The 21,016-nt window shown below is 35.2% G+C and overlaps 1 pseudogene; it reads left to right on the top strand.

The window, feature by feature from the left end:
• Positions 1-21,016, top strand: part of LOC135327538 (tigger transposable element-derived protein 1-like) — a 79,569-nt pseudogene that overhangs the window by 7,713 nt on the left and 50,840 nt on the right.

Here is a 21,016-nt window from a genome sequence, read left to right as displayed (position 1 = left end):
CCCCCTAATACAAAACATAATACTGAATACTTTGTTGTTAAAAATGATTTAGCAATAAAAAAAATGACAAAAACAAATACCACAGTGGAACTGCTATATTTGATATATTTGGTTAAATCTTACATAATCATGATCATAAGATAATGATGTTGTTTATTAGATGCGGCATTAAGATAAAAAATTATTTGGCCTCAATTTTTGCATTGGAGTTTATATTGTCTGTGAGTGACTATGACTGCTATGTTATTTTAAAATGTACATTTCCTGGAAATAACTTACATTCCATATAACAGGGTTAGATAAATACATGCTCTTAAGTCTTATCATTTCTCCAGCAAAGTTACAGATCAAAGAATTATGCTTTGAGGTGGGGAGATTTGCCACATAGAGATGCAAGATGGCCTAGGCTCCTATATTCGGTTGGATGAACCAGGCCTTATTGTGTATCCTTTTATTCTCATGGACACATAAAATGAAGATAGTATAAAAAGATAGTATTAAGCAGTTAAGTAAATATAACAGAAAAGTTATGGGAATGTACAGCACATACTCTTTTGCAAATAGCACATTTTGGTGTTTTGTTTGATTTGAGTAAGCAATTTTTTTTCCAGGTATTTTACAGTATTCTTTTCTACTCTGGCATTATATTGTAATTTTTAATGACATGCAATGTACCTTTCCTGATACCATGGAGACACTGCGTCATATTCTAAGATTTATTTTTCCCATTGCTTTCCTACTGTGGTGAGCCATTAAAGAAAGCCTGTCTTTATTAGAATGTCATATTATTTCAAGACACTTTCAGATGTTCCAAGTAATATTAAAATAATTTTTATATTCAATATCCAGAAGTGTTTTTTCAAGTTTTCATTTCAGAATTTAAGTAGTAAAGTATTCATTTTATGACACATGACTTATTTTTCCCTGAAAGAATCAAACGAGCCAAAAAGTTCTACATTTTTAGGCACTGTCTCTGAATTTATGTTATATTCAAATACAGTATTGTACACATATCTTGATTATACTGTATTCTGTTTTCTTTTTTTTTTTTTAATTTGAGGAATAACAAACATGATTAAAAAAATCTAAAAGAAAATATATGCCAAAGCCACAATCACAGAAAATAGTTTTCTGCTACAGGAAAAATGCTTTGAAAGTTATATCTAGTTCTGCATTTGCTTCAAGTGTTATTTTAAATCTGTTGGTTGTCTTCAACTGTGTGACTCATATAGCTGTAACATTTTCTTCATGTTCTATCAACTACCAATTCCAGAAGTAGAAATTTTTTTTCCAAATTCTAATCCTTGGAGAGAGAAGAACATATGGCTGTAAATGCTTTAAAATGAAACACACCAAATATAATTACATTTGAAAGTATTCAGAAAGAAATGGAGGAGATCTTCCTAGAACCATTAGTTCTAAGAAAACATGGAATAATAGTAACACTGTTTTCATGATAGTAAGTATCCTATATAACATACTGAGTTTCAAAAGGGTGTATTATGTGTATATATATAATGTTGATGTTGATATATTTCTACAGCAGAATCCCTGTATCCAAATTTTGTCATCTAAAACATTAAAGCCTTTATTCTAAAAATATTTTCTAGGCCCTTTGCATATTCAATGGAGATAAATAAAGATATATTAAGAGTGACTCATACTAGCTGACTTGCAGTTAGCTTACTATTTGCAGATACTTAGACTTTTCTTATGGAGGGATCCTTGATGACCAGATTTCTTTCTTTTTTTTTTTTTTTTTTTTTTTTAATTTCATCTAATCTATTAATTCTCTATCAGAAAAAAAAGGAAAAAAAACAGATGAAAATTTATGTTTCAAATCAGTTTTATTTGAGGACAAACATTTTGGTCCGTTGAGCTGAAATGAAATATTTTTGTCAAGACTAATATTGAACAAATCGAACAGATTCTGATAGTGTGTTTTTCAGGTTGGTTTACAAGTCCAAGAAAATGGGAAGATTTCAGCAGTCTCCTCTTACTGATGATTCTTATTATATTTTACTTCAATCTCCACGAAGCATTTACCACCAGTCCTGTATCTAGTGATTTTCTACACCCAAGTTTTCCGTATCTATGCTTTCTGTCACTCACCTCCATTCTTGTCAGCTTCTTTTTTTCTCAGTGAAACTGACTTGCTTCTTCTCGGTTCACTTTCTCTGTCATCTTTGACACCTTTTTTTTCTTTCTCTCCCCAGAAAATACATTCTTCCAGGATTAATTAACGCCTACATTATTATTATTCTGGGGGAAGTCTTCAACTGATGGTGGATGGTACATTGTAATTTACTGAAATGATGTTAAAGTACAGCACACCTCGTTTCATTGTGCTTCACTTTATTGTGCTTCACAGATATTGCAGTCTTTACAAATTGAAGGTTTGTGGCAACCCTGTGTCGAGCAAGTCTGTCGGCGCCATCTTTCCAACAGCATGTGTTCACATCCTCTCTGTGTCACATTTTGGTAATTCTCACAATATTTCAAACTTGTTCATTATTATTATATCTGTTATGGTGATCTGTGACCAGTGATCTTTGATGTTACTATTGTAATTGTTTTGGGGCGCCACCAACTGTGCCCATATAAGACGGCAAACTTAATCGATAAATGTTGTGTGTGTTCTGACTGCTCCACCGACCGGCCGTTTCCCCGTCTCTCTCCCTCTCCTCGGGCCTCCCTATTCCCTGAGATACAATATTGAAATTAGGCCAATTAATAACCCTACAAGGGCCTCTAAGTGTTCAAGTGAAAGGAAGAGTCGCACGTCTCTCGCTTTAAATCAAAAGCTAGAAATGACTAAGCTTAGTGAGGAAGGCATGTCAAAAGCCAAGATAGGCTGAAAGCTAGGCCTCTTGCACCAAACAGCTGCCAGGTTGCGAATGCAAAGGAAAAGTTCTTGAAGGAAATTAAAAGTGCTACTCCAGTGAACACATGAATGATGAGAAAGTGAAATAGCCTTATTGCTGTTATGGAGAAAGTTAGAGTGGTCTGGATAGAAGATCAAACCAGCCACAACATTCCCTTAAGTCGAAGCCTAATCCAGAGCAAGGCCTGAACTCTCTTCAACTCTACGAAGGCTGAGAGAGGTGAGGAAGCTGCAGAAGAAAAGTTTGAAGCTAGCAGAGGTTGGTTCATGAGGCTTAAGGAAAGAAGTCGTCTCCATAACATAAAAGTGCAAGGTGAAGCAGCAAGGGCTGATGTAGAAGCTGCTGCAAGTTATCCAGAAGATCTAGCTAAGATAATTGATGAAGGTGGCTACACTTCCTTGTATTGGAAGAAGATGCCATCTAGGACTTTCATAGCTAGAGAGGAAAAGTCAATGCCTGGCTGCAAAGCTTCAAAGGACAGGCTGTCTCTCTTGTTAGGGATTAATGCAGCTGGTGTCTTGTTGCTGAAGTTGAAGCCAATGCTCATTTACCCTTCCGAAAATCCTAGGGCCCTTCACAGTGATGCTAAATCTGCTCTGCCTGTGCTCTATAAATGGAACGACAAAACCTGGATGACAGCACATCTGTTTACAACATGGTTTACCGAATATTTTAAGCCCACTGTTGAGACGTACTGCTCAGAAGAAAAGATTCCTTTCCAAATATTACTGCTTATTGACAGTGCACTTGGTCACCCAAGAGCTCTGATGGAGATGTACAATAAGACTAATGTTGTTTTCATGCCTGCTAACACAACATCTGTTCTGAAGCCCATCGATGAAGGAGTAATTTCGACTTTCAAGTCTTACTATTTAAGAAATACATTTTGTAAGGCTATAGCTGCCATAAATAGTGATTCCTCTGATGGATCTGGGCAAAGTAAATTGAAAACATTCTGGAAAGGATTCACCATTCTAGATGCCATTAAGAACATTTGTGATTCATGGGAGGAGGTCAAAATATCATTAACATGAGTTTGGAAGAAGTTTGGTTCCAACCCTCATGGATGACTTTGAGGGATTTGAGACTGCAATGGAGGAAGTAACTGCAGATGTGGTGGAAATAGCAAGAGAACTAGAATTAGAAGTGGAGCCTGAAGAAGTGACTGAATTGCTTCAATCTCATGATAAAACTTTAATAGATGAGGAGTTTCTTCTTATGGATGAGCAAAGAAAGTGGCTTCTTGAGATGAAATCTACTCCCAGTGAAGATGCTGTGAACATTGTTGAAATGACAACAAAGGATTTAGAATATCACATAAACTTAGCTGATAAAGCAGCAGCAGGGTTTGAGAAGATTGACTCCAATTTTGAAAGTAGTTTTATTGTGGGTAAAATGCTATCAAACAGCATTGCATGCTACAGAGAAATCCTTTATGAAAGGAGAAGTCAGTCGATGTGGCAAACTTCATCGTTGTCTTATTTTAAGAAATTGACACAGCCACCCCAACCTTTAGCAACCACCAACATTGTCAGTCAGCAGCCATCAACACTGAGGCAAGACCCTCCATCAGCAAAAATATTATGACTCACTGAAGACTCAGATGATGGTTACCATTTTTTAGCAATAAAGTATTTTTTAATTAAGGTATGTACATTGGTTTTTTAGACATAATGCTATTGCACACTTAATAGACTACAGTATACTGTAAACATAACTTTTATGTGTGCTGGGAAACCAAAAAATTTGTGTGATTTGCTTTATGGCAATATTTGCTTTATTGTGGTGGTCTGGAACCAAACCCACAGTATCGCCAAGGTATGCCTGTATTTAAAATTATGAAGGCATGCCTCCTGATAACACTCCTCTAACCTTGCACACTTTATCCTCTACATTTTTTCAAAAACTTCTTACTTTTTCAGAACCACTTCCACCTCACTGAATATCACTGAAGTTCATTCCTTTATTGCTAACATTTGTTTATTGTATAATAAAATGATACTCCTCTACTTGTGATTTTACCCATAGCCTACTAGCTGTCTGTGTTGAATATTAATATAGTTCAGCCTGAGCTCTGCTAACCACCGACAAAACTTTGGACAGAAAGAAATATGGACTAAATAGTCTAAATTTAGCCATTTTGAATTTAGGCAATTAGTCTGAGATGTTTATGTAGGCTCCAGCTCTAGTCAGCTGAGAGAGATGAACATCTTCAAGGAGACTTAGTCACTTTATTGCACTTTATTTTCCACTATTCACAGAATCACAGAATGGTTGAGGTTGGAAGGGACCTCAAAATCATGTAGACCAAGCCTCCTGCTCAAGCATGGTCACCTACAGAATATTGCACAGCATCACATCCAGGAAGGTTTTGAATATCTCCAGAGAAGGAAACTCCACAGCCTCTGTGGGCAGCCTGTTCCAGTGCTCTGCCATCCTCACAGTAAAGAAGATAAGATCCCCTCCCAGGCTTCTCTTCTCCAGGCTAAACAGACACAGCTCCCTCAGCCTCTCCTCATAGGAGAGATGCTCCAGTCTCTTAAGCATCTTAGCAGCCTTTTGCTGGACTCTCTCCAGTAGTTCCATGTCTCTCTTGTACTGGGGAGCCCAGAACTGGACACAGCACTCCAGATGTGGCCTCACCAGAGCTGAGTAGAGGGAAAGGATCACTTCCCTTCACCTGCTGGCAATGCTTTTCCCAATGCAGCTCAGGCTACCATTTGCTTTCTTGGCCACCAGGGCACACTGCTGGCTCATGGCTAACTTGGTGTCCAGCAGGACTCCCAGGGCCTTCTCCACAGAGCTGCTTTCCAGCAGGTCAACCCCCAACCTGTCCTGGTGCATGGGGTTATTCTTCCCTAGGTGTAGGACTCTGCACTTTCCTTTGTTGAACTTCATGAGTTCCCTCTCTGCCCATCTCTCCAGCCTGTCCAGGTCCCTCTGAATGGCAGCACAGCCCTCTGGTGGATCAGCCACTCCTCCCAGTTTTGCATCATCAGCAAACTTGCTGAGGGTGCACTCTGTCCCTTCATCCAGGTCATTGATGAAGAAGCTGAACAAGACTGGACTCAGTATTGACCCCTGAGGGACACTGCTAGCTACAGGCCTCCAACTAGACTCTGCACCGTTGATCTCAATCCCCTGAGCTCTGCCATTCAGCCAGTTCTCAATCCAGCTCACTGTCCACTCATCTAACCCACACTTCCTGAGCTTACCCATGAGCATGTTATGGGAGACAGTGTTGAAAGCCCTGCTGAAGTCAAGGTAGACAACATCCACCACTCTTTCCTCATCTACCTAGCCAGTCATTCCATGATAAAAGGCTCTCAGATTGGTTAAGCATTATTTCCCCTTGGTGAATCCATGCTGACTACTCCTGATCACGTTCTTGTCTTCCACATGCCTAGAGATAACACATCCAGGATGAGCTTTCCATCACCTTTCCAGGGATGGAGAGGAGGCTGACTGGCCTGTAGTTCTCTGGGTCCTCCTTCTTGCCCTTTTTGAAGACTGGAGTGACCTTAGCTTTCTTCCAGTCCTCAGGCACCTCTCCTGTTCTCCATGAACTTTCAAAGATGGAGAGTGGCCTAGAAATAATATACGCCACCAGTCTTGGGTTCATTCCATTGGGGTCCATGGATTTGTGGCTATCAAGTTTGCCTAAATGATCTCTAACCCGATCCTATTTGGAGTGTCCTAGCTCTCTCATCACCCTGAATAATTGTTTACTGTATTTTCTTTTTAAGATCAGTATGTTTAATCCTCAGCAGTATGTTCACTTCTTAACTTTCTCTCATTTCAGAACAACAAATAGCCTAATTTGTTTTCTCTTTGCTTTGAGTTTGTATATATGTATCTGTACGATGTACATAGAGTCTACAAAACAAAAAAGGAGAGTATAGAAGGAGAATTTTCCCCTTGCAGATCTTTCCATTTCAATTAGATCCAATTCCTGGATCTCTAAACCATCTTCTGACAAGATGGAGATCACTCTGCCAACATAAAGAACATTATCTGCAAAGTCATTGTGATCCATTAATGAATCAATAAAGCAAAATAATATCCACAGAAAATAAAAACTATTACTTTTCTTATGTAGCTATCACAACACTGTATTATGGTTTCCAATTCTAACTGCTCCCATTTACAGATAGAGAAAATTGTGCAAAAGAAGAAGAATTTGTAGTCTAGGCAGTATGCAGAGGTTCAGGAACATAGTTATTGCAAATAGGCCAGCAGGTGGGAACATCATTCAATGCCTAGGGAAGAAATGAAGGATGAAGTAAATCCAGTTCTTCTCTATTTTTCCTGTCAGCAAAAATAATGCTTTCTAAGCTTTTGAGTAAACTCATTTTTTTCTTGGACACAGATTTTGTAGAGAACTTTGTCTCTTCTCAGAGTTGCTGTTGTTAAGTTCTGGCATTTGGAGATGACCCTTTACTCACAGTCAAGCATACAACATCTGAAATATAATTCCTTTAAGTGAAACTGTCATTGTTATCCATTTTGAAAAGGCTTATACTCCTATCTCACAGGGCGTTGGGATCCAGCTAGACTTTTTGGCCTCCCAGCACTGTCTGGCAACTTACCAGTATTCATATGAACATTAATATCATAGCTGAAATCACTTAAATTTCTTGAGATTTCCAATTTCCAGCTAGCACCAACATCTGGAAAGTAGAGAACACAAAAATAGCACAAGACAGGTGCCAAGAAAGGGGAACTGTACCATAAGCTGATCTTCCCGCTAATTAAGAAGCATTTGACTGAACAGTATGTCTCAGCACAATGCAGCACAACTGAACAGTCAGTAGCAATATGCAGCAGAAGATGGGGAAGAATTCTCCAATCATTCAGCAAAACATCAAGTGACGCTGCATTTTTCTTGACCTAGACTGGCGAGTAAATTAATTAATAAATCATGAGGCAAAACATTACACTATACCATAATGATGTTCTGGTAGTATATAATGTGAGTAAGAATGAACCTACTAAGAATAATCAAACGAAATGATGATAAAATGATGGTAAGACAAATCAAACATTATTTTGTAACAAAATAATGAATTTTAGGAAGTGCTGCTACAGCAGATTAGAGAAGGTGAAATCATGTGAGCCACGAAAAGCAGTATATGCTTCCCGTACATCCTTGTTATCATCAGGCAGCTGCTATATTAACCACATCACAGCTTAACTAAATGGTAAATAGGCATGGAAATGTAATGTTTTGAACACTTTATTACTGATAATCTGTAAAATCCATCACTGCCTAAAAAAATTACTAATACCACGTAAATAGGCAGTTACAGACATTGAGTAAAAGCCAAGTACACAATTTCTGTGGGTTTCTCTGAAAGAGAATTACTCTTTATGACAGTATTTTTATAAGAATTACTCATGTTACTCTTAAGTAATATGGATATATATATATTTATATATACATATACACATAACGTATTTTTTATATATAACATATATTATATATATATATATATAAATATATAAATATATTTCTCTGCTGGAAAGTTTAGATTCAAAAACTTAGATTAAAAAACAATTTTTTTTTATTATTATTCTGGTATGTCTCTGAAGTGTTTTGTGACAGCTGATGTTTGTGATTATGAACCCTCCTATTGTTTAAACTGAACTACTTAAAGCATATTTTTAAAAATAGTACCTGGACTCCCTTCTGGAAAAGAAGAGAAACGCATTGTGAGTGAAATGTCTGTGGTACATCACGGTGATGAAGTGTATCTTATCTATTGAGTAAGAGGGAAGTGAGGCAGACACAGTCTCAGGTCTGTACAGCTGTGTCATATCAAATGGTGTTTCTTTGTTTCTTTTCTTTTTCAGGTGGAACATGATCTTAAAAAAAAAAAAAGAGAGAGAGAAAGAAAGCTTCTGTTTTTCTTTCACAAACACCTTCAAACCTTCAGTAAAACAGACCTAATATATACAGTAATGCTGCTAGTGCAGCTTCTGTAAACCAAACTTCAGTGTAAATGTCTAGAGGAGAAAAAATATGTAAACCTGTATGTTTCCTGGCATAAGACTGGAACATCTGATCCCTGTGAAAAAAGATGCGAAAAGAGTGCATTAAAAAAAAAAGTGCAAAACAATTAGTTTCAGTGTAGATATAAATGGTTTATCACCATTCTATATATTTCAGAGAGAGTGAAACTGAGTCACAGCAGTGGTATCTATGCTTTTGCAGCATTCCTGGTAACATCTAATATGCATTATTTATGTCTTTAAGTACTCCAGCTGACACTGCATGGGATGAAATCTGAAGTGCATGCAGCCCATATAATGACTTCTAGGGAACACACACATGCAGTCTGAGCGATCTATGGTACGCAGATATGTTCGGGCATATCAGACTTTCTAGTACCTTATTCAAAGATTGTGTAGCAAGCCCTGTCCCAATATATTCTCATTTGGTGCCTCTACACTTCCAGTGCTTGACTGCAGTTCCATAATATGGAACATATTCAATGATTTCACAGATGATGCAGGTGCTATCAGCACAGATACTGTTGTGAACTTCATTTATCAGCAGCTCATAACCTGTTGTCCAGTAAGATAACATAGATCAAAAAGCTGTTCTGCAAACTTACTGTCATACAAAGCAAAAATTGCTAGGGCAAAAAGTTTGACTTGGCCAACAACAGTCCCTCAAAGAGTATCATATTTTTTTCTCTATATTTAATATGATTTTAATTATTAAAAATCAACAGAATTTGTTCTCTGAGGGAGAAAATATGCTCATGTCTTCATAATGAGTACATTTGTTTACAGTTTACAAAACTGTGAAAGAAGACTGGTTCACTTCCACAAATAAAGAACATGGCCCTGCATGGGAAATCATTACATTAAAGAAACTGGGAAACAGTATCTTATTCACTTATTATCTTAATTTTTACATTGAAATTACTTATGTCAATATTCATCTTAAAATTAATGAAAAATCAATTGTTGCAACTGTTAAATGTTCCTTTGTACAGTTTTTAATTCTCAGTTTTAATTCTCTCAAATTGTGAAAAACTTGGAAATGTTGGAGATACTGGAAAAGAAAAGAAGGCTTTAAATAAGGCTCAAACTGAGGTAGCATGTATTGATTGCTTCTTTAGATGTGATACTGTAATAGAATGTTTTTTTCAAGAATGGGCCCAAAATGACATCGCCAATAATTCTTGAACAAGACCTGCCATTATTTCATATATATTACGGGGGGTGGGGGGTGGGGGGTGGAATTAAATGAATTGAAATGATTATTAATCAGTAATTTGCTAGATGACAACAGGATGAAAAGATAATATTCATGCTAGCAATCCTGTTTCAGAGTGCACCAAACAGCCCCCTTGCCTCCTTGTTAAATCAATGAAATACTGTTGACCTGGAAGAAAAGCACTTAACTTGCCATTTAAGATGGTATAAACACAGCCCTAAATAGACGGGTCAGAACTTTTCTATCTTCATAGACGGCCTGATGAATTTTGACTCCTTTAAAAAAACAGAAAAGAAAAAAAAAAGAAGAAGTAATTACTCTGACACTGCATAAAGGTGTCACAGCTAATGTAAACAGACTGAGTTTATTCCCTTTCTCATCTCATTGTTTGCCTCATTGCTCTGACAAACAAAAGATTACAGCCTAGAAAAAGGATTCATTTATTTATCTATTTATTTTCCCCGGAACTGTGAGATTCTGCTGGGTGATCACCACCTCTGCCATTAGTGACTGTAGACCAGCTTATTGATATAAATGAATGGTATAATTTTTACCCTCTTTCTCCTATTTCATTTTTTCTGATATTTTTTGCTCTAATTTTAAACGCAAGGGTGGAAAAACAAGGCTAAGCAAAATAAAACAGATAAGTAACTAATCAATCAAAGGAATTGCAGCCTCTTTGGGAAGCATAATTAAACATCAAAGAAAAATTGAAGTGATTTTCAGAAACTTTTTCAGAAGCTTTTGAGCTCAGTTTGTAATTCTGAAAAACAGTATCAGCTGATTCCATTGTTTTTTTGATGTAAATGCCTGTCTCATGAGGTTCTTGCAGTTTATGCAGCTCAATAAATTATGGTCAGCTCAACAAAATTATATTATAACAAATAGCCTAACTCTTGTTTGATCTTTCTTTGTTTCGTTTTAATGGAACAAGACATAATTCTTGATCATAACATGGTTGAGAGTCTAGATGGGGGAGAGGGAGAGAAGGAAATTGAAGGAAGAAAGGAAGGAGGGAAGGAAGAGAGTTACAGTTTACAATTATTTTGAATATAAAACAATATCATATTAGATGATGAAGTACAGAACTATGTATCTAGGTAATATCTATGTATTAATGACAAGAATGAGAAGTCAAGATATTCAGTTCTGAGGGACTGTTAATACTGTAAGAAATACTTAAATATGCAACAATTTCAGTAATTCACGCTACTTATATGTAATCAATGTTATTCATATGTTACTCATGTATGTTACGTTATTTTCAGTAAATCATATGCTTATGTGAGGATGGACAAATACATATGCTTATGAGACATCATAAGAAAGCATCATTTCCACAAACCTAGAAGAATGGATAAAGATTGTCTGTTTATTTATTCGTCTTGAAATAGCTCATTCCGATATAAAATCATCTAAAAATTAGTAAGATGGGGAGGGGCAGGGGGAAATGGTCTTCAGCCTAGTTATTAGGATTTTCTTTTCAGAGCTGACCTTACTCAGTTCCAGCCTCATGGCTCATGTTCTACAAAATGGAATACCTTTTCAAAAAAAAGAAAGAGATCTGGCCTCAGAAACACATAACTGCAGTGCAGGCGTAATGGGAATTTTTAACCTCTGAGGCTGAGGAAGAAGTCAATTCTAGGCCTACCACATTCTACTTACATGTAAAATAGAGCCACAAAATTTCTTCTCCTGTGAATTTAATTTGATGTTTTTCCAGGCAAAAATATTAGTTTAATTTGATAGTAGCTTTGCAATAACTAAAAATATTTTATTTTACAACACTGTTATTTGCTTCTGCAAGGACCTTTTAAAATAAATTTCACATAACTCCTTCAGTTATGTGTGAGAAGATGAGCATGTTCACATAAACATCTTTGAATTCTTTCCTAATCAAAATATTAAAATAGAATGTATCAATATAATCTTGAGAAGACACTCTTATTGTAGTCTTGCTATTACATTCCCATAGCTAGGACTTCATTGGCAAACATCTTTTCTGCAGAAAGCACAGTTTTCACACCTTCAACCTAGAAACATGATTTTTTTCCTTTTCTTACACACTAAATACTTTAAGTATTTCAGGAGGTCATCAGGAGAATCATTTTAAAGATAAAATAATTTCATGTACTGGTATCTTAGCTAAAGTTGTGTTAGCTACTGTTCCTCAAAACCCTGTAGTTTTGATAGAAGAAATGACTATTGTTAACATCACTGTTCCGATTTTATAGGGATAGATTTATTAGCTCAAGTAACAACATTTTCAATACATTCTTTTTTTGTACAGAACTATAGACCTAATAACCAGGAGAGGAAAATGACCACTGTGCTACAAGAACCTAAAATAATATCTTAGGTACATTAAAAAATATACTTAGGGCATGCAACTAAAAATAATAAATCGTAGTTGTTCCCTAATTTCTACATTCCTCAGATCTTGGTATATTGCATGAAAATTACAATGGTTACCTCTCACATTTATTTTATTAGATAAACAACAATCTGTTCTTTGTGAGATTAGACAATTCACAATCTCAAAACATTTTATAGAGCCATACTGTTAATAGATATTTTATCACAAAGTTCACGTTAGACTTCACAAAGTCTTTTCAAACTATCAGATGAAAGTCAAAATGAAACTATTAGTACTAAAGTATTTTAAAATAAGAGCTATTTTGAAGTAAATAGTTTACAAACTATTTCTGAACATATTTGGGAAGAGTTAAACAAATGCATCTTAATCTAGGTAAATATCCCAAAAGACTAAAGAGGAATATCAGTTGAGCATAGTTTTACATAAATTTATTTTGTTTGTTTCCCTATCAAAATGTCATTTATATTCCTCTTCCAAGCTCTCTGTCTATACAATGAACCATTACTGAGAACTTTTAGCATGCACAGATCTTTTTGTGTAAGAATGTGCATGGCCTTAAAATGTCCCATTGAGCCATGCTCCCTGTCTGCTTGAGAGTGGATTCCACTTCAAATTTCAGTGTACTTAGAGCAAAGCATTCACTTTCAAGTTTTTCCTGATAAGTAAAAGTTATTGCCTCCTCAAGCTCAAAGTCAGCTATGAAGGAGAACATTATACTACAATGTTGCTGTGCTTTCATTAATATAAATACTAATTTAAGTACAGATTGGTACATTTATAAATTTTAAAATTTTTATATATTTATAATATAATATAAATTAAGATTCTGAGAAGCTCAAAACTATCATCATAGATTCTGATTCTTCTCCGTTTTCCAAACAGCAGATTGGGAATATGTTCCCCAAAAGTAAATACATTTCTAAGAGAGTAAATATACATATAGACTAAAAGAAAAATCTAATGAGAAAAGCAATACAAATCTCCACACTTTCTTTTTTTTTTTAATCATTCAAAAGAATTTAGGGACAGCGTCTAGATGCAATCATAATGAGTCATGCTTTGTTCATAAGCATCACTACTTTTAGCTGGATAAGATACTACCCAGTATTACTGAAGATGACAGGACAAATTTTCAATAAACAAGAAGCTAATCACAGGAAAAAGAAAATAAGAAAATTAACTGTCTTGCTAATTTTTATAGAATTTGTGAATTGAATTCCATGCCTGTATAGGGAAGTATAATTTTAGAACATTATTAGAACAATATTAGAATATTACCAATCAACCAACAAATACAGGACAGTGATCTGAAATGCTAAAGGATATTATAAAGGGTTTAATATTTAAAGGAAGAAAAATCAGTGTGAAAGACTTTATCTATTCTTGTGCAAAATAAGTATATGTCATGTCTAAAAAATTGTAGACTCCTTAAATGACTGCTTCTTGGGTAACTAGTAAGGAAATCACAACAGGAGAAGCCAGAAGACACAACATATATATATTTTTTCTGAGTAGTTTCCAGGATCTATTATAAAGACCTGCAAGTATAAAAGACCCACTCTATACTAGTGGCTATAATGTACTCAAATTCACTACCCTTGTCGGAAGAAGAAAGTCAAAATGATTATTCACACTAACATTTAACTTCAAAAAAAGAAAGCACATAGAAATAAAAGAAGTGATAAATAGAGAACTGCAGCTAAAAGTATAAAATTCTTGCAGACTCAGTAGAGTGTGTAAAGAAAATACATTAAAGATTCAGAGTAAATGTATATTACCAAGACTAAATCCTAAAAGAAGAAAAAAGGCCTTAGTATTTAAATAGCAGCATGAAGATGCTTCTTAGATGCAAAAAAAACATCCTTCAAAATGCAGACATTATGTTAAAATGAGATTGTAGAAAACATAAATTTTTGGACATTCAATGTAATGTAAAGTTTCAAAAAAGCAGGCCAAATAAGATTTGAAAGAGTAACTTACTGAATGTAAAAAGCCTGCAATAAAACACAACAGAGCCAGGAAACCTGCCAAAGCATGGGTGAAGATGAGAGGTGATTTTTGTTTAAAATAACTGCACAGGGAATGCAAGACCATAGAAGAAAAAATAAGTGGTTTTTTTTTTTTTTTTAATGTTTATTGCAGACAAGGACAGGTGACTTTATACCTGGAACTTATTGTTTAGAGGGAAACATTTGATGATCAGGTTCTCAAATTTAATTTCAATAGGAAAGTTTTTAGAATAAATGAATAAATAAAGTGCTAAAGAATCAGGACAAGATGATAATTACCACACAAACTTCAGAAGAAATTAAATATGGAATTTAATAAGTTAGCTGTAATATGTAATCTCTTCCTCAAATCTAATTTGGTGCCAGAAGAAGATAGAAAATGTGGCAAAATTTTTCAATGGGAGAAATAGTTACTTTAAAAGCACAAAGTTAGGAATCAAATTTAGGACTTATTACAGAAAGAATAGTTAAAAAAAAAAACAGGAAGCATCACTATGCTGTTGTATAAATCTGTGGTGTATATCGGTCTTCAGCACTGCATGCACTGTTCGCTGTATCTTGCAATAACGATAGAACAAGAAAAACTGTAAGGAAGAGTAATAAGAATTATTGAAAACATGGAATAGTTTCCATGCTACTGCAGAACACACTGATTACAGTCCTGCAACATGGAAAAGAAATGCCTGAGAGAAGTATGATAGACATTTAAAAGATCATGAAGGACACTGAGAAGATGAAAAAAGAATTACTATTTACCTTTTCTCATCATAGAACAATTGAAAATTACTATGTGGCATTGTTAGGGAACATGGTTCAAATAAGCAAAAGAAAATACTAACGTATGACACAATTTAACACAATTTGACTTATAGAAGGCAAGATTCATGAGCATGTAGACATTCTCTCCTGTTCCAGAAGCAATACTAACTTGTTGGAAGAATTGGTTTGGGTCCACCACGTCTAACCTACATCTGTGAGCAGTTGCAGACTTGAAATGAGTAATTAAATTAGATCAGCCATTCCTGATGTTAATGTACACACTTTATCTATGTTAAGTAGTCATATGGTGCAAAAAAAGCACATTAGCATAACAAAACAGTTGATGCTGAGGCTTCCCATATCTCCATTAAATGATGTTTTGAAGGTTGGGATGAGTTCACTGATACTATTCATATGCAATATTTTAAGGAGGTTTTGGAGGATGATCTTGGAGACCTGATAAGGATTGTGAGGGAAGAGACCACAGCTCGAAGATGGAAACTTGGTAATGGTTAGGGAGCAGAGGTTGGAGCCTCTGAGGACAGAAAGGAACCCCCTCCTCAAGGAAATGGCTGCCTGGAAACATGGACTAGTGTCTATGGTGAGACTAATAATCTCTGTCTGGCATCCAGTTGTTCAGCTCTGCTGAGTGTACTGGAGATACCTTTCCCTCATAGTCTTCAGAGTCTCCCTCCTTTCTTTCCCCTCTTCTCTCCAAAGCACTGGCTCAGCACTGAGGTGCAGGGAAAGCCTCTCCAGGATGACCTCTTGCCGTATTCTGCCTCTTGCTTGCAGCAATACAGGTATGAGGTGGCAGGACAGTCACTTCACACCCCTCTGTTCATCTGACATACCTGAAGAGGAGGAAAGAGGGAACTTGTCAGTCCGTGACTGTTTGTGAGGATACAATGTGCTGCTCTGTTATAAATGTCTATTCTTCCTTTCAGTATCCAGCAGCTTTCCAGGGAGAGGGTTTTCTGTAAGTTAGTGGGATGTGCAACGCTGGGTGCAGGAGCAACCTGTTAGTGTTTGCCATGAATCCACTTAATACAACACTCTTGTCACCTGAATTGAGAAAATGCTCTGATCTTGTCTGATAAAGAGGCTGCACAAAGCATGAGGTATTCAGTCACCTAGAACTGTGCTGAGTGGAAAGTTTGCCTATACCTATCTGTCTCTTTCTCTCTGTCACTGCCTCTACTTCCAATGGGAATTGCTCCAAAAGGAATCCAGTTCACAGGCAGCAAACCACTCTGAGAATTGAACCAACAAGCAATAAGTGGGAACTATCAGGATATGCTTCAAAACTTCATTGGTGCACCAAACTGAGTTGCTAATGAAGACGGAGAGGGTCATCTCTTTGCCTTCAGCTAAGGGCAAAGGTGATTTGGAGAAAGCAGCTTGTGGATCTGTTACATCTTGGCTATTTTCTGACTGAAAAGGATTAATAGAAACTTGCCCCTGAATCCACTTTCATCCACAGATTAATAGATTCCTGAGGATGGTCTGTATTGCTGATAACCTGGGAAAAGGTTGAGCCCACTCCGTACCTACATTGCAATTAAAAATTTGCCCGTAATCTGGGATGATGTATGGGTTGCTCCAAGAGCAAAATACTGCACTAAAATCTTGGTAAAAACATCCAGTCTCTCGCACTCCTTTAGAGAAGTTGAGGGCCTTATTTCAATGCTCCTTTGATCATGACTGCAGCTGCCCCTCCAATGGGAGAGAGATTTTGTAAGATGTGACAGGAGTAAGAACATCAGTAGAGAATGCTTTTAGATTCTTTTAAAAATCTTATATTGGTAAGTTTATATTCTCACTGCTTATACTTTCAATATTCTTTGAATATTATATTCAACAGGATGTCAAGATGAGCTGACTAACTAGTGGAAGATCATAAAATAGCAACTTAGCTATCCCAATTTTTAGAAGTTCAAGGAAAGCTAATCTCTAGTGTACTGCATACAATAATATCAAGCAAGGGATGAAGCTTCCTGGTAAAAGATATAAAATATTGCTTTAATCAACAAAGGATAACAGCAGAATAGTACTGCAAACACTGGGATGGTTTGCTATGGTGTAAAATTTAATAAAGCAAAGCTGAGTTTGTGTTTTCTTTTCATCTGGTTCATTATCTTTAGTTCTGCAATTATAGTTGCTTTTTGAGAGAAAAAGTATACTTTTTTTTCCAATTCTAAATGTGACTGACAGGCTAAAAATATTCTGAACATTTAAATTGAATATACTTGCCATATCCAATTTATGTCACAACCACAATTTATTATGCAAACTCATCAAAAATAATTTTTCAGAAGAATGAGAAATTATATCTGATATATTGCTGAATGCAATTAGTTTGTGAACATTTTATTATACAGAACCCAACCCTTCCTCTCAAAAGAAAGAAAAGAAGAAAACAGAAGGATTTTCTGTTCCTTTTTGTAAATTATATAAATCGCTATTATAAGAAAAATAGTACTGTTCTCATCGAGTTTTTATGGCATATTTAGGTCTCTGTGGCAATAACTAAGAGCAAATGCCCTGCAGGCAAGAATGGAAAGGAAGGAAACTAATATTAGAAGACTAATGTTCAAAGTGGACTCTACTTCACCTAATTTTAGATATCTGCAACTGTAGATACCTACATTTGGTCATATGTAATCTAATCCCTGTATCAATTTAAATAAAAACATCTAGAGGTGGCTAGTAGAAAATTAAGAAATTAAATAAAAAAAGAACGTATCACATCTCATGGGCAAATCCGCACTTCTTCGGGACTAAGATGTCTATGGGAAAGCTGATTTTTTTTAAAAAAAGCTACATTGAAACTGAGTATTTGCCAAGACAGCAAAAAACAAGCAGCAGAAAGTTTCATACAGTGCATAAACTAAGGATGAAGGGGAAAATAGTATTTATGTAAAATGCAACAAAAGGTGAAAAAAAGGAGCTGTACCAATACATGGAGAGACCAAATAATTGGAAAGAAATGAAATGAAGGTAGGCTTATGGAAAAAAAAAAAAAAAAAGAAAAGAAGTAAAAAGCGTTCAGTAGTTACCTTAAAACACAAATTAATGAAAGTGGAATTTATGAGAAATTTCCAAGCTGTCAGTTGAAAATTAACATAAAAATTCTAGACAGATTGTTGCTTGAGAGCAGTAAAACTAGACAGCACATATATGCTAGGAAAACACTGTCCCTGGCTTCAGCCCTTCAGTATGGTTGTTGAAATTACTCTTAATTTAAACATGTAATGTTAATATATTCAAAATCTGTTCATGTCAAATTCCACCACAGGTGTGTATGCAAAAAGGAGAAATAAAAGGTACTTTCTTGCCTCCCATAAGTTGTTATTTTTTATAACAGAGGGTGGATTATGAATTATAGAATATTAAGAAAAAAAAGTTTAAGAGACATTAAGAAAAATTTGCAGAGTATGATCACAATAAGAAATAATTTATAATTATAAACATGGAGAAGACTGTAAAGAACTATGGCTAAAAAGAACTATTTTATATGAAATATAAATGTAATAAAAGAATGAACTAACAGGAAAGGACATTATCTTCCCAGAAAAATCTATGGAATAAATTAAGGGATTTTTTTAGAGTAATGAACTGGTGAGGAATGCTGAAAAACAGGATACCGTAAGATATAGGGCTGGACGGGTAACTTTTTTTCTGAAAGCTAAAGATTTGAATGTATCAATGTCACATAAAACAAACACTAATATTGGGCCAATATCAAGAAAGTGATAACATTGTACCATATAGCAAAAGAATTTTAGGAAGTAAAGGAATAGGAAGGGATGCAGTGGTGGAAAGTGTGCATTAGGAAGATAGATATTATATATCAAATTTAATAAGTGCAAATGTTTTATATATCATGTATATAAAACATCATGTATGTTATGCAGCAACAAGTATCTTTGCAGAAGAAATCTGCTGACATATAAAACAGTGGATACAACTGTATACTTAAATCTTTTTTTTAATTTGAATTAAAATTAATGAGAATTAGTGAATAATGTAAACTATATATATATTTTTCAAGGAGATTAATAAAATTAAAATATAATTTTTAAACATTCTAAATAAATTGCGGTCTAATGGAATTAGCTGTGTCATCACAAATAGATGCTATTTATTTCAAAAATCAGCAGGCATTATTAAAATAAAATAAATGGATTATTTTTCTCTGCCTTTATAAATAAAGGCATGATACCTAGTCTGGAAACAGTCATAATTTTTCCTGGAACAGAAAGATAAGTGTATAAAGGAAAATCATGGTTAGTCTGTGACAAACGCTCAGAATACTAAGACAAAAACTAAACCTAACAGAAAATCCAAAGTACATAAATTCCTCTGAGACTATTTTATGATATATCTAGAAAAGAAACAAGTAGATTTGAATATTTTAAGGGGTATAAGAAAATATAAGATGCGAGAGGGGGAAAAAAAAAGCATAGGTATTATTTTCCAGTCCTGCTACTGCATGCTACTCTACATGGTCCACCATTAAAAATAACTGTTCTGTATCGTCATGTAATCGTGAATTAACTTTTCCCCATATAGTCTAACTTTAGAGTCTTAATATATTTGAATTTACTAGTTTTTATTAACAAAACAGCATACACATTAATATAGCACTATCAAATTTTAATCAAGACTTTGAAATGTTAGTTGATTGATCTCACTGCAGAGATACTTAACCACAGAAGATTTGTAACAGGAAAATAATACAGCAAATGATATCCCAGGCCTGCTTTTATTTTAACAGAAGTTTAAAGAAGGATTTCAATGACTTTGTTTTTTATATACACTCCCTTGGATGTTTTGAAAAAAAAAATCCTAATTCCTTTTGACTCAGCAATACTTTGATTAAAAAACAGAAATGTATGTTTGCTTAGAATGACAATTCTTCCAGAAGTATTTTATGAACATGCTACTGTAGTCCATGGAGGGCAGCATGAGTCTAGACACTTAGCGTGAAAGATACAATATTCACTTAAAGAAAGAAGGTACATCATGAAAAAAAAAAAAATGGGAAAAGAACACAAAATGAGGCCAAAATTGGAGTGAAATTCTTTACAATTCCAAAGAAATTGCTTCAAAATAGGTACTCTCTGAATTGGATATGTAGCTTTTTTCCATCATGTCCCATTGTAGAACTTCATGTGCCTCACTAGAAGACATTAAGATAGAACTGTAGGTGTCCACATCCAAGATGAAATCCTGAAAACATCTAACAGGATGCACAGCCTCAGAATCTTGATATTCTGCAGGCATCTCAGTTTCAATTTTTAAATTTCCCAGGCATCTAAATGTTATTTTACTTCACATGCCCAACAGCAAAGAATTCTGGAAAAGACTCAAGCCTCAAATGTATGGAGAAATGAGACATTTCTTTAGGGAATCTATATACTTCATTTTACAGGCATTTTCAGAATATGCTTGCCAAACAGGGCCTTGAACAAAATATAGTGAAAATTGTTGTACGTAAATGCAGTCTCCCTTTAGCTTCTTGTTTAGAACTCAGAATACCCATCCATAAGCAGATGCAGGTTTGGCGCCTACTTCTGTTTGAGTGGGTTCACAGCTGTTCTGAGTATTTCCTTAGCTCCAGTTGGCTTTTTGTTCAATGCACTGTAGAAATCCCACTCAGAAACCCACAATTCTCTTCCTCCACTCTATGGGCACTTTAGATATGTAATTTCCAATTTCATCCTTCAGTTATAGGTGCCTAAAATAAGCCCAT

The sequence above is a fragment of the Dromaius novaehollandiae genome, chromosome 1 (assembly GCF_036370855.1).
Source record: "Dromaius novaehollandiae isolate bDroNov1 chromosome 1, bDroNov1.hap1, whole genome shotgun sequence".
Classification (NCBI taxonomy): Eukaryota; Metazoa; Chordata; class Aves; order Casuariiformes; family Dromaiidae; genus Dromaius; species Dromaius novaehollandiae.
The sequence above is the reverse complement of the archived record's forward strand: the minus strand, read 5'-3'. Positions and strand labels throughout refer to the sequence as shown.